General features: G+C 37.5%; 1 long non-coding RNA gene across 1 annotated transcript; it reads right to left on the bottom strand.

The window, feature by feature from the left end:
• Positions 1-15: 15 nt before the first annotated feature.
• On the bottom strand, positions 16-4,874 carry LOC149118215 (uncharacterized). Its single transcript, XR_016207942.1, has 3 exons — positions 4,710-4,874; positions 4,343-4,424; positions 16-981 (listed from the first exon to the last, which is right to left on the bottom strand). It is a non-coding gene; the product is annotated as an uncharacterized LOC149118215 (long non-coding RNA).
• Positions 4,875-11,741: the final 6,867 nt, after the last annotated feature.

Raw genomic sequence — 11,741 nt, 5'->3', positions numbered from 1 at the left:
ACAGTTGTTGTGAAAGTTTTTACTTCTTTTCAAGCACTAATTGTTAATTACAAGGTGGTTTTTAATAAGTACAAAACATTTTTTTACAATACTCGAATACAAGTAGAAGTTATACAACAAATCAATTTTCTAATTGTGGATAACTCGAGTGCGAGGTTAAGACAAAAACTTGTAAAACATCTTAACTGAACTATCAGCTTTAGACTGAGCGAAATTTTCTAATTAGAAATATGACTAAGTCGACTAACTGTTGCAATTGAGCGAAGTTGCTAAATCTTGTTGTGAGACCTTCGTGCAGAAAAATTATTTGGACGATTCTAGCGAACTTGTATTCCAGAAGTTTTAAAAGCAGTTTTCCAATGACTCGTCAAAACAAAATAAACTCTAGCAGGAATCACTGCCGTCACAGAATAACATTGTAGAACATGCAATCAAAACATGTGTTGGTCGCAAATTCTATCACGCTACTTTATGGCGGCAGTAATTCGCTCTGAAATGTTAAATAGTGTTGACAAATGCCTTTGCGTTGTATTAAGAAAGTTTTTGAATCAATGCGAAGCACACTCGTTCTTAGGATTTCTTTCGACAGTCATTGGAAAACTGCGCTTAAATACTTTGAACCTAAGTATCACGTCGACTTATTCAAGACTCTCAAAAATCACACTAAGAGAATTGATCTTTCTTGCTCCTTTCGAGTGACTTGTCATTTCAAAATGCTTTGCTGTTTGCTAAATTCGCAAGGTTCAAATTGCGAGACAAGAACATTCTGAATATTCAAATTTGCTGAACTAGTTTGTGAAAAAAGCCTAACTCTTATGGCTTCTTGTGGACGAGCGGCGAATGTTATCGAGAAAAAATTGTCACCGGTAGCTAAATTACAGATATTACCTCTAGAATTACTCTGTGAATATCTTATTTCTATAAGCGTTCTTGTCTTCTTTCTTCTTGACTGTGATCCACATCATTCTGCAAGCATCGACACTGAAAGTGAGAACAAATATACGTGTTAAGATACGGACGAATATGAACAAGTTTAGAACTATGGACGCACAAGAGAAACATGTTAATCGGTTCTTTTGCTTGTCGTTTTGTACAGATTGTGGAAAACGGTTTTATTGGTGACATCGCCGTAGCTCGTGTATTTTCGTCTAAACGGGTGAATAATTTCATCTAAATGTTTTAGTTTGTTATGTGCAAATGGATGAGTTATCTGACAACAGAATGTGCGTGTTCTTCCTTGTGTTCATGTTTATTGCAATAATTTTCGTATTTTCCATCTTGAATGTACATTTTCAGTTCAAGATCGAAGGTAAATTCTTCCTAGTGACCTCTATACATTTCTTTCACGGGAGTTCTGAGAATTGGATGTTCCATCAAGACGATATTACCTTTTTGATTTTTACGTCACTGTGTTAGCCCTGTTAACTTATGTACAATGTATTGGTGATATTGTAATGAGAAAATACAAGTTGATCATCTGAAAACACAGTCAAAGACGCAAGGACGTACTTAATTGGAAAACAAAATCATATTTTTAGACAATTTCATGTTAAATCAAGAACTTTTCCTAGCTTTAAGCTCCGAGGACAAAAATAATAATAATAAAAAATAGTTAACTCGATGATGTTATTAATGAGAAGCCACGAATTTTTATCAACTGTAGCGATCATTTGAATTTTAAACAACGTTTTAACGAGCTAAGAAAGAAACGATTGTAAGAAGTCAAGTATTATTTCTATTGGTAAAACTTTGGTAGAAAACAGAAGAAAAACAATGGCATTTTTTCCTTCACAGTTCGGTTATGTGCTTTTTAAACGCGAAAGTTGAACACGAAGGCTCCCCATAAAATGAATTTTCTCGCCCAAGTACATTTAACTCCATCTAATTTGCATTTCTATCCCCTTCGTGCAGGGCGAAGCTTTGCAAAATTATTGTACTCCATTGAGAGCTAAAAACGAAACGATTTCTAAAACGTCAATTTTTATATTTTTTTATTCGTAAACATTCTGCGGACAATTGCCAGCTTTTTTCTTCCAGAAGTTATGCTTTCTAAAGGTGAAATTTAAACACGATGGCGCGTACTGGAATTAACTTTCTCACCTTATATTCGACACCATCTAATCTGCATTTTAATTTTGCACGTGGGGAACGAAGCTTTTCAAAATTATTGAAGCAACCCTGCCATTTCTTAGCTCTCCTCGTTCATTCAAGGATAATAAATGAGAATAAAAACTTTCGAATGAAGTGCAAGTAAGAACGTCTAGAAAAAATTGTCAAATTCTGCTCTTTTGGAGTGAACTTGAGTGAAGTTGTAGTGAACTTGAGTGAATTTGAATTTCGCGGCAGTTGCGTCGGTGTAAACACTCGCGCTGGTTATGACAATATTTTGAGTCAAAATCCTTTCTACTTTTGCCAGTTTAGAACGTACTGCTTGTTTTAGAATAATCACAAAAAAAATAAAAAATAAAACGTAGACAAGAACTTTATATTTTACGGACGACTGATTTTCAGCCGATTGTTTCAATCGTTGCTGATTGGCTGATGAACCCTGGGAATCCCCATCCGTGCTGTTTTGTTTACATTCCGATCATACCATTGTTGGTTGCAGATTCTGCTATCAAAAACGTCAAGCGGCAATTATTGAAACAACTGGATTTGCTCCTCATAAAATGAACTATGCTTAAATTGGCTAAAAGCTGGTCTTTAAGCAATTTTTGTTGTTGCTTGATTTTTACTTGACCCAACTGTACAAAAATTTCTCTCGGTGTCGATATAAATTTTTTCTCTTAACAACGAATTAACGAAGCTTATATGGCACGCGAAGATCTCCTAATTGTAAAGGGATCAGTTTTACGAATTTCATTGCTATTGCCAGAGATTGTAGGGAAACCAGTCTAAAAATGCTAGTGGTATTCTTAAAGAATGATGAACACAAGAAGAATTCATTTACAATAAAATTTACTTCTTTCCAGTGTAAAATATAAATTTGAAACTGCGACGCGTTTTGGACTCGAGTGTCTTGGATTAAAATCTTACGAAACCGAAGTATCTCGTGACTGTAAAATGTACAATGTTTCAATTAGTTCTCAAACAAATTTATTGTTTATGGTTGTGGTAAAAGTGCAAGGTTGTTTGTTGGCTGTTTACGTTCAAATTGAGTTCTAAATTTCTTCCGATAATTTGTCAATTTTTGAAGAATACATTCGAATTCATCAGGGATTATCTAATCCCGACATATATATCTTCAGACAATTTTGAGATTTAATTTGCGGTTTTGATTTTAGTCAGAGGCAAAGAGATCTAAAGTTACTGTTTATTATCCTTGTGATTATGATGAAAAAGAATTTTGAAAAAATAAAATTATGTCCATCGTCAGTGGTGAGACGTTTACTGCGTTGATTCTCCATTGAACTGAATTTTGAAAAGTAAAGTTAGTTAGGCTCCTTCCTGCATTCAAACAGCGTACGTTTCGACCATTATCCTTTGTCAGTGAAAGTCCTTTTTGAAATGCTTACTTTAATTTCAGAGATTGAACTTTGTTTTCGCTCATCCTCGAGTATGAATGTTTGGCTAGTCATCATATGAATGACCTCGTCAGAAAAACAGAATCATACGAAGAAAAAAGTTACAAAACCAAAAGACAAGAATCGTACAAGTAACTGAGTGACTGGGAAAAGGAAAACGTCCACAGTTTTTTTGGCTTCTGACGTGCACATGTAATTTAAGGTCCTGAAGGCGAAGAAGATTTTTAATAAAGAGATTCAGTGTTCTTCGAGATCGAAAACAAAACTGAAAAACCACCATTCTCTTTTTATTTCACACTAGATTTGTTTTTCCTAAATTAAAATTCAATCTTTCGATATTAAAATGTTCTTTCCCCAGAATATGACCCTGATATTCACCTTCGCTGAACAACTTTTCTACACTTGATGACAAGAAAAGGACATTCAGTCACTTTATTTCATTTCTCTGTATTTACTTGTCCTACATTGATTTGAAAAGCAGCTTAAAATCTTCACCTTGTAATTCTGGTTTGTATTGTATCTTTCAGTTTAATTTTTGAGAGTTATCCATATGTAACTGATTCCTGCCGTACCAATACATTGCAGTGCTTGTGTGTCGTTCATTCTCAATACGTTGCATTGGTTACATATAACATACTTGTTTTGAATTTCTTTGGAAAACGTCAAGAGTCTATTTGAGAATTTGTGTTACCTTATGTACTTTATAAAGTGATCAACTTGTAATTTCTTCTTAGAATATATCGACGCATTGCTATGAGAGCAGTAGCCACATGTACACTTTGCTGACCTATTTCAAGTAGTAAGTCCCTTTGGCTCACCTTCACTCAATTCATTACATGTGTTGTATTCCAGTGCCTCCATGCCAGTGTCTTGCAAGATTTGTCTTCCATTGCGCTTCATCTGAAAGTGAGAAAAACAATCGACGTGAGTTTTTACTTGTTATTCCTAAGCGAAACTTTCTCGATACATTGTCATGGAGACGAATTACGAAAATCTATTTAAACAGATTTGGAAAAAAGTCAGCGATCTAATTTGAGAGATCTTGGTTGACTTTAAAATGTTATTAGCTCTTAAACCAACAAACGTAATCAGCATCTGAAGTCTTCCAGCGATATATCAATGGGTCACGGTTGCAGCAGTAGCCATATATACATATTGTTGACCTATTTTCCTGCTAAAGCTTACCTTCGTTCTAAGCAATTTGGTTTAAGTCTCCCAAAGAAAATGTCTGGATAATGCTTCTTCATCTGAACCTGAAAATAACGAGGCCAAAATAAGTAAGTAATCACACATCCATTTAAGAACTACTCCAGTGATTCTGTCGAGCCTCTTCCAGGGGCTGGACCATCGAATGTCTTATCTATTTTGGCATAAGGGACTGCCATACTGAAAGCGTATCGTCATTTAAATTTTGCGGGCCTGTCTGTTTAAATCGGAATGTTTATGATAGCCTACCTTCATTACAAGTGCTTTCTTCTCCCACTCCATGCCTTGTTATGATGTCTCCTTGACTGTTCTGCAGCTAAAAGTGAAAAAAAAAAAAAAAAAAAACAACGGAATGAGTAAATTATATCCACCACAGTCTTGGTTTCACTATGGGCGTCGATGTTAATATGGCATTGTAGTAAATACACAGGAGAGCTTCGTTCTACAATGAATTTTCATTTTGCATTAACATCGTTGTGCATGTTTGACGGTGAGAGAAGCATATTCTAGCAGGAGCCATAAGCGGGGACGGAGACCGTAAGTCTCGGGATTTGCGCGCACCTATGATATGGGACAATTTTTCTATTTTTAGAACAAATTGCGCCATCCTGACGTCATATATCCGCGCGGATTCACGCACATGTCAGGGGGCTCTCGCGTGGATGTTGTCACGTTGCGTGATCAAATGGTGAGAGTTGAGAGATTCTCTTCTCTTTTTCACAGCGATGGCAGGGAATAAGGCAGGGAATACGAACCAGGGCGCTTATATGTAGTTTTATGCTCTGAGCTAACGGAAAAGGTGGGTTTTTCAGGGTCATAAACAAGACTTCAATCTCGCGCTGGGAATGAATAATAAGATCTGCTCGCGCTAGTTGTAAGCTTACGCGTATGCTTAAGAATATAGCAAGAAAACTCTCTACTCTGGTATCGAGCTAATTTGTGAGTTTCTCAGACAATGTTTAATCATAACCAAAACCTGTTTTGATGGTTTCTTATTGTCTCTGCTTGTTTGGTGAGTTTGCAAAAGTTTTTGAAAGGAAAGTCTGACGCGTACAATTAGCTCATTTGCGTAGTGCATGCAGCTCGTGCACTTTCAAGTCCGAGTCGGTGTTTTCAATTGTCAACAAATCTTGACAAAGATTTCTTTCGTTATCTTTTGTGCTGAGATGCTGCAACAAATTTCACGAATGCAAAAAAGGCTACTAACATCATGTGTGTTTCTTCAACATAAGCATAGTGAAGTCTTACACTGCGAAAATGAAAATAGACAAGGAGTTTTGATAACTCGATCATCAAAATCGAAATCGTTATTCCAAGTTGATTAAAGAAAGCGTCATCGTAACTTTGCTGATTGTTTCTGCTTTATTCACATATTTTCAGTTTAGCTTTTAATATGTTCTCAAACATTTATCAATCTTAAAAATATTTAAAAACTATAGAGCTATTGTTTGAGTTCGATGTACGCTTTCACACGAAAGTGCGGCGGAAGTACAATTTGCCATGTTTACTAACTGTACAAAACACGCATCGGCGGGCGCTCAAATTCATCGACAACAGAGAATTTACTGGAGTTTTACACGAATAAAACTGAGCAGTATCTACGGACGTAAAGTTATTAAGCCTTGATGAAACATCAAGCGTTGTTCACAATTCAAGCGAAACTCAAACTAGCAATTATTTTGTTTTACTTTTCGGTCGCGATAGACTGACAAATTCCTCGCAAGCGTGTGGCAAGAGGAGTTAGGAAACTATGAAGTCCTGAAGCTCTGCTATATCTAAATATATCCAGCTAGTTTTTTGCTGTGTAATGGAAAAGCTGTTAATCTTCAACATATGTGAAATTTAAAGTGGAGTAATGTACAGCTCATGTGAAAGAAGCATCAGTCGGAACACAACTTGGTCAGCGATATATATAAGCTTACTGCGGAACATACCTAAATTCGACACTGTCTTACTTCACTCAAACTGGAGCAGCTCACGACGAAAATACTTAAACAAAATTCCAACAGACGTAAACGCGTTGAGTTGTGGGGCAAAAACATGAAACATTTCGGGAATTTCGGACGCCATTTCCTCCGCGCGATATCCGCAAAAATCCTCGCAGTATGTACGCGCGTGTGCCGCAGGTGATGGCGCTATTTGTTCTAAAAATAGAATTATTGTCCCATATCACGGGGACAAACTTGAAATGGCGCGCGCTTACGGTCTCCGTCCCCGATTATGGCTCCTGATTCTAGATAAAGTAGAGAATTGAGAAATTAACTGTTTTTGTTGCTGTTTGAGGAAATCAGGTTGTTTCTTACAGAAAACTGCTTTAAGGTAAAACATGACGAAAATGCAGCCATGCTCTATTGCCGGTTCACTGAAAGATCTGTTCTAACGAAAGGAATAACATGGTTGGTGTAAATAAACGGAAAGAGTTTGCCCTCGAAAACGGTTCCTTGCCGCCATTAGCTGATGAATTACAGTAAACATTACTTGGTAGAATTGTTTCGTTTCTTGCACGTAGCTTACTTTTCCTTAACCACACAGTGCCCCACAATTGCAACTCTTACCTCGCCGGGTTTTCGGGTGTCTCTGTTGAGTAAACTCGGGCTTCAAGCTACCCCCGTTAGGTTCTCAACACTTTGACAGCAATGGTCAGAGAACTTCCATATCTATTACAAAAGTTTCTTCCCTCGAAGAAGTCAGACCGTTACGACCACAAGGAACCGAAGAATAAAATGTAAATGAGTTGCGCTATCGAGACCGAAAAAAGTCACACCTGAAGCTTTGCACGTGTAAATTGCAGAGCGAGGGTCAATTGTTGGGTTGAATTAATTCTAAAATAAAAACCAGAGAAAACATTTATTATTGCTAATCAGAGAAACATTATTAACACTGAATAATTCCATGGTCGCAGAAAATCATGAAGACAATCGTACCATCGTGGGTTGCTTTTGTTATCTCGACTGACCTGAGCACCTGTCATTTTTATGCAACTTTTTAACCCCTTGATATTTGAACTTGTCAGAATATTTTAAGAGTAGCTTTTCAAGCAAACGCGCGGTGCTAGCCCGTAAGTATTTACGTGTCATATTCCTAATATGGTCATCCGTATAAATTTTTTTGTTTCCCATTGCTCTCTTTCTCGTAAAAGCGAGTCTGTCAGATAGTCAAAATAAAAAAAAGAAAGAAAGAAAGAAAGAAATAAAATGAAATAAAAGCAGACAAACTAACAAGTAAAAAGTTCTAAGTAGGTTTGAATATACCCATCGGCGCAAGTGACACTCTAAAAGGTGTTCGAAAACATCGTTATGTGGATTGATTTAGATGTCAAAGTCACTTGGAAATGCATATGAAAAATGTTAAACTTGGACACACCCGAAAAGGGGCAATAAGTATTTGAATTGTTTTGGGATCGGACGGGTGATGGACGAAACACATTTAAACGATGGCCTATAACATGTAAATTGTGTTTAGTTTTCTCCTGTCTTTGTTGATGACCTTACTAGGAAAACTCAGTAGAATTTGCTTATGAACAGATCTCCTGCCATTATATGTTATCTATCTGATCAAATGGATGTAAGTGAAAGCTACTGGAGAACAATAAAAGATCGTCTTACCAAAATGTCTGAAAATGTTTACTATACAGTTTTAAAGTAAATTTAGAGTTCTAAATATATAAATGTATAAATGGTTTACGCCGAGGGTAATGGTAAAGAAAATATCCATAGCCACAGCTCCAGGAAAGGTCATTGAAAATTTCGGAGGCCGGGTTGGGGGTCTCAAACGCCAAAATTTTAAAAGAAAGTATAAAGCTAGACTGGAATTTCTAGAGGGGTAGGGTGGGGAGTCAGGGTTGAAACCCCCCAAAGTAACATTTGTGGCAGTTATGGATATCCTATGAAGCAATATTTCAGAGCGGAAAAACGTAATAAGCGTGTGTGAGTTTTGGCTGCGTGCGCAGGCTCCCAGTTTGGAACTTAAAAAATGGCGGGAATTTCGTAGATCGTGTAAACAAGAAAGGTTACGAACTTTATATGCGTTCCCAAATTTCCCGGTAAGCAACAACATTAATTTTAACGTCACTAATGCAAAGCTGGTGTATTGTTTTCGTGGGGAATCAATTTTTATTCGGAAAAAATAACCTAAAGAAGGTTTCCGAACCTTTTATTTTCCGACAGTATACAGGAAATTTCGGAGCGAAGGCAAATTTTTTTCCAAAGACACTCTTTGCATATTGCATTCATATAAGCATGCTACTGAATATATAAGCAAGAGAAATATGCAGTCCGATGTTTCTTCCACCATTACAGTCTGCATTGTTACCAGCATTACTACCTCAAGTACGGCTAGGGACGAGCGGAAACCTGCACAGCACGTTTTTCCGCTCTAAGAGCAATATTAGTGGGTCCGTTAATACATGGCGTGTTTAACGCGCGAGGCAAGTTGGCGAAATATAAAAGAGGGCTCGAAAGCGAGTGCGGAATAGTCTGAACCTGACTTAGGAGCTCAAGTCAGTGTTGTTACGACAAGGACAGCCTTTCTTGTGCTCTCCACAAGCCATAATGAAAACGCAAATGAAATATAAGATTTATGTGAACAAGCCATTTCAATTTCTAAAATTTAATCTTCGATGTTACATTTGATAGTATAATTAACAAGTTATTGCACAAAACCGTTTCAGTAAAATACTCCCTTATACTAAAGAACACAATTCAAGTTATTGTTCGAGCGCTAATACTTAAGTAAAGAGGAATGCACGTTTTATAATGGTAATAGGACTGAGTGGAGTCCAATTCGGTCTGTAATCATACGAGTGATTAACAAAATCGGACGACCGCGAAGCGGGAGTCCGATTTGTTAATCACGAGTATGATTACAGACTGAATTGGACGACACGATGTCCTATTACCAATTAATCATAACAATTACAATTTCCCACAAAAGTAAAAGTTTCATTTGATAAAGAGCTTTGTATTGTCATTTTAAATATCGTAAATTATAAAATATGGAGAACAGCTCGCAAAATGGCTGTCAAGTCTCTTTCAAAACAGTCACCAGAGACTAAACCTCCACAATTTTACAAAGTCAGTCTCAGTCAGTGGTTACTATAGTGATTGCAATCAATGTTGTGATTGGTAGATTTAGTGGAGAGGACTTAAAATGATTGGCTCATGTAACTGTCCGATTACAAGTGTCCGATTACAGCCAACTGTCCGATTACACTGTCCGATTACAACTTTGCAGATTAATTAGAGCAAAATACAGCAGTTTATGCACCAATCACATTTGAGGAAATTGTAATTGTTATGATTAATAATGGTAATAGGACTGAGTGGAGTCCAATTCGGTCTGTAATCATACTATTGATTAACAAAATCGGACGACCGCGAAGCGGGAGTCCGATTTGTTAATCACGAGTATGATTACAAACTGAATTGGACGACACGATGTCCTGTTACCAATTAATCAAAACTATTACAAAATTCGAGAAACGAACAAACCATCGATTGAGCGCTGAACTATTAAACGTCGTTGTGAATGCTGAAAGACACAGCAGTTTTCCCAACAAAGTGCACCGCAACAGCGCGCGCAAAATGACGCGTACTGTCTAATTACAAGCATGACGCGTACGCTGTCCAATTAATGCTCAAATCGGGCTGCTGATAGCCAATCACGTTCGAGAATTTTGTTATAGTTTTGATTAACTTGGATATTGGATAGGCTGTGTTCTTCCGGGAGACTTAAATGAGGATGAGCTGGGAATTTCTCGCTTTCTCACGACGCACAAATTCCCATTCCGGGAAGTAGCTGTCGTTTTTAAAAGCCGCTACAGTTAATTAAAAATAGCAAAGAGGCAATCTTGACTTCAAAACAGACAACACGACAGCGGTCTCGACCTAGTCATTCTCGTTTTCACCTGCGCGTGCCATCGTCGGTGGTGTCCCGTGGCCTTTGTTAAATCTTTCTCCACGCACAAGCACGACGTGCAAATACAGGAACTTGGAGCGTGTTTAAACTTCTCTGTACTTGTACAGTTGGCCCAAAAAGTTTGCTTATGTAACCAAGCATGTGGGGGAAACTTTGTTTACAGCATTTCACTCACTAACATAAGAAATATCAACATCACATATCAACTGCGTAAGTTGTGTGTATAACTGCGATGATCATGTCTTTCATTATTATGTCTTCGTCATTGATAATGGGGCAAAATGTATACAATAATGCCAGTAAAGATCACCCCAATAAGGCCGAGTAATACAGGCAACATTTTGTGGAGGAGACATGGGTGCGGCTCGTCCCTGTTTCTTCCCGCCTCGGGTTTGATGATAACACTGTCGGACCCTCCTATGTTCACACTTAGTGCCCGAGCACGGTGCCCGACTAAGATTCTCGCTGGGCACTAATGTGAACACACCTTTTTTCAAATACTCACACCAGAACTTGGGTACCTGGACTACAGTGCTGAACACAACATTAGTCTCCATTGCCTTCTCGAGTTCTCGCCTTTTCAATTAAAGATGGCAACGGGAAGGACATCACGATAGGGTCAACAGGACAGCTCATATCGATTTTAAAGGATACAGTCAGCAGGTGCACATGCGCATTACATATCAGTTCATAGCTAATCTGCATATCACAGTGACGCGATCCATACTGTTTTTAACCAAATGTGATAAAATGATAGCATAGGATGGGCAAAAGCACACCCAAAAACAGGTTTGTCAGTAAACAATTGTAAATCAAGCAAAATACTGCGAAGATTGAAGCGGATTTCTAGATGTACTCAACGCGTATCTTTGATTTCAGGTTGAAGTGAACTCTTTTCAAAGTGAGAAAACTAGTGTCCAGGTCAGCGCGGTCCCAAAGCTGATTATGTCCTTTTAAATCATTTTTTCACTCGTTTAGTGTTTATATCGACGAACATTTTTATCGATAAGCTGTTCATAAACTTCGCCCCAGACACCTTTGCCTTAAAATAGAGATTTTTTTTGATCTAAAACAACACCTTAATTTTAGACTTAG

This window comes from Orbicella faveolata, unplaced genomic scaffold (assembly GCF_042242905.1).
Source record: "Orbicella faveolata isolate gen_17 unplaced genomic scaffold, um_ofav_v1 contig_1, whole genome shotgun sequence".
Taxonomy (NCBI): domain Eukaryota; kingdom Metazoa; phylum Cnidaria; class Anthozoa; order Scleractinia; family Merulinidae; genus Orbicella; species Orbicella faveolata.
This window is presented reverse-complemented; position numbering and strand designations above follow the sequence as displayed.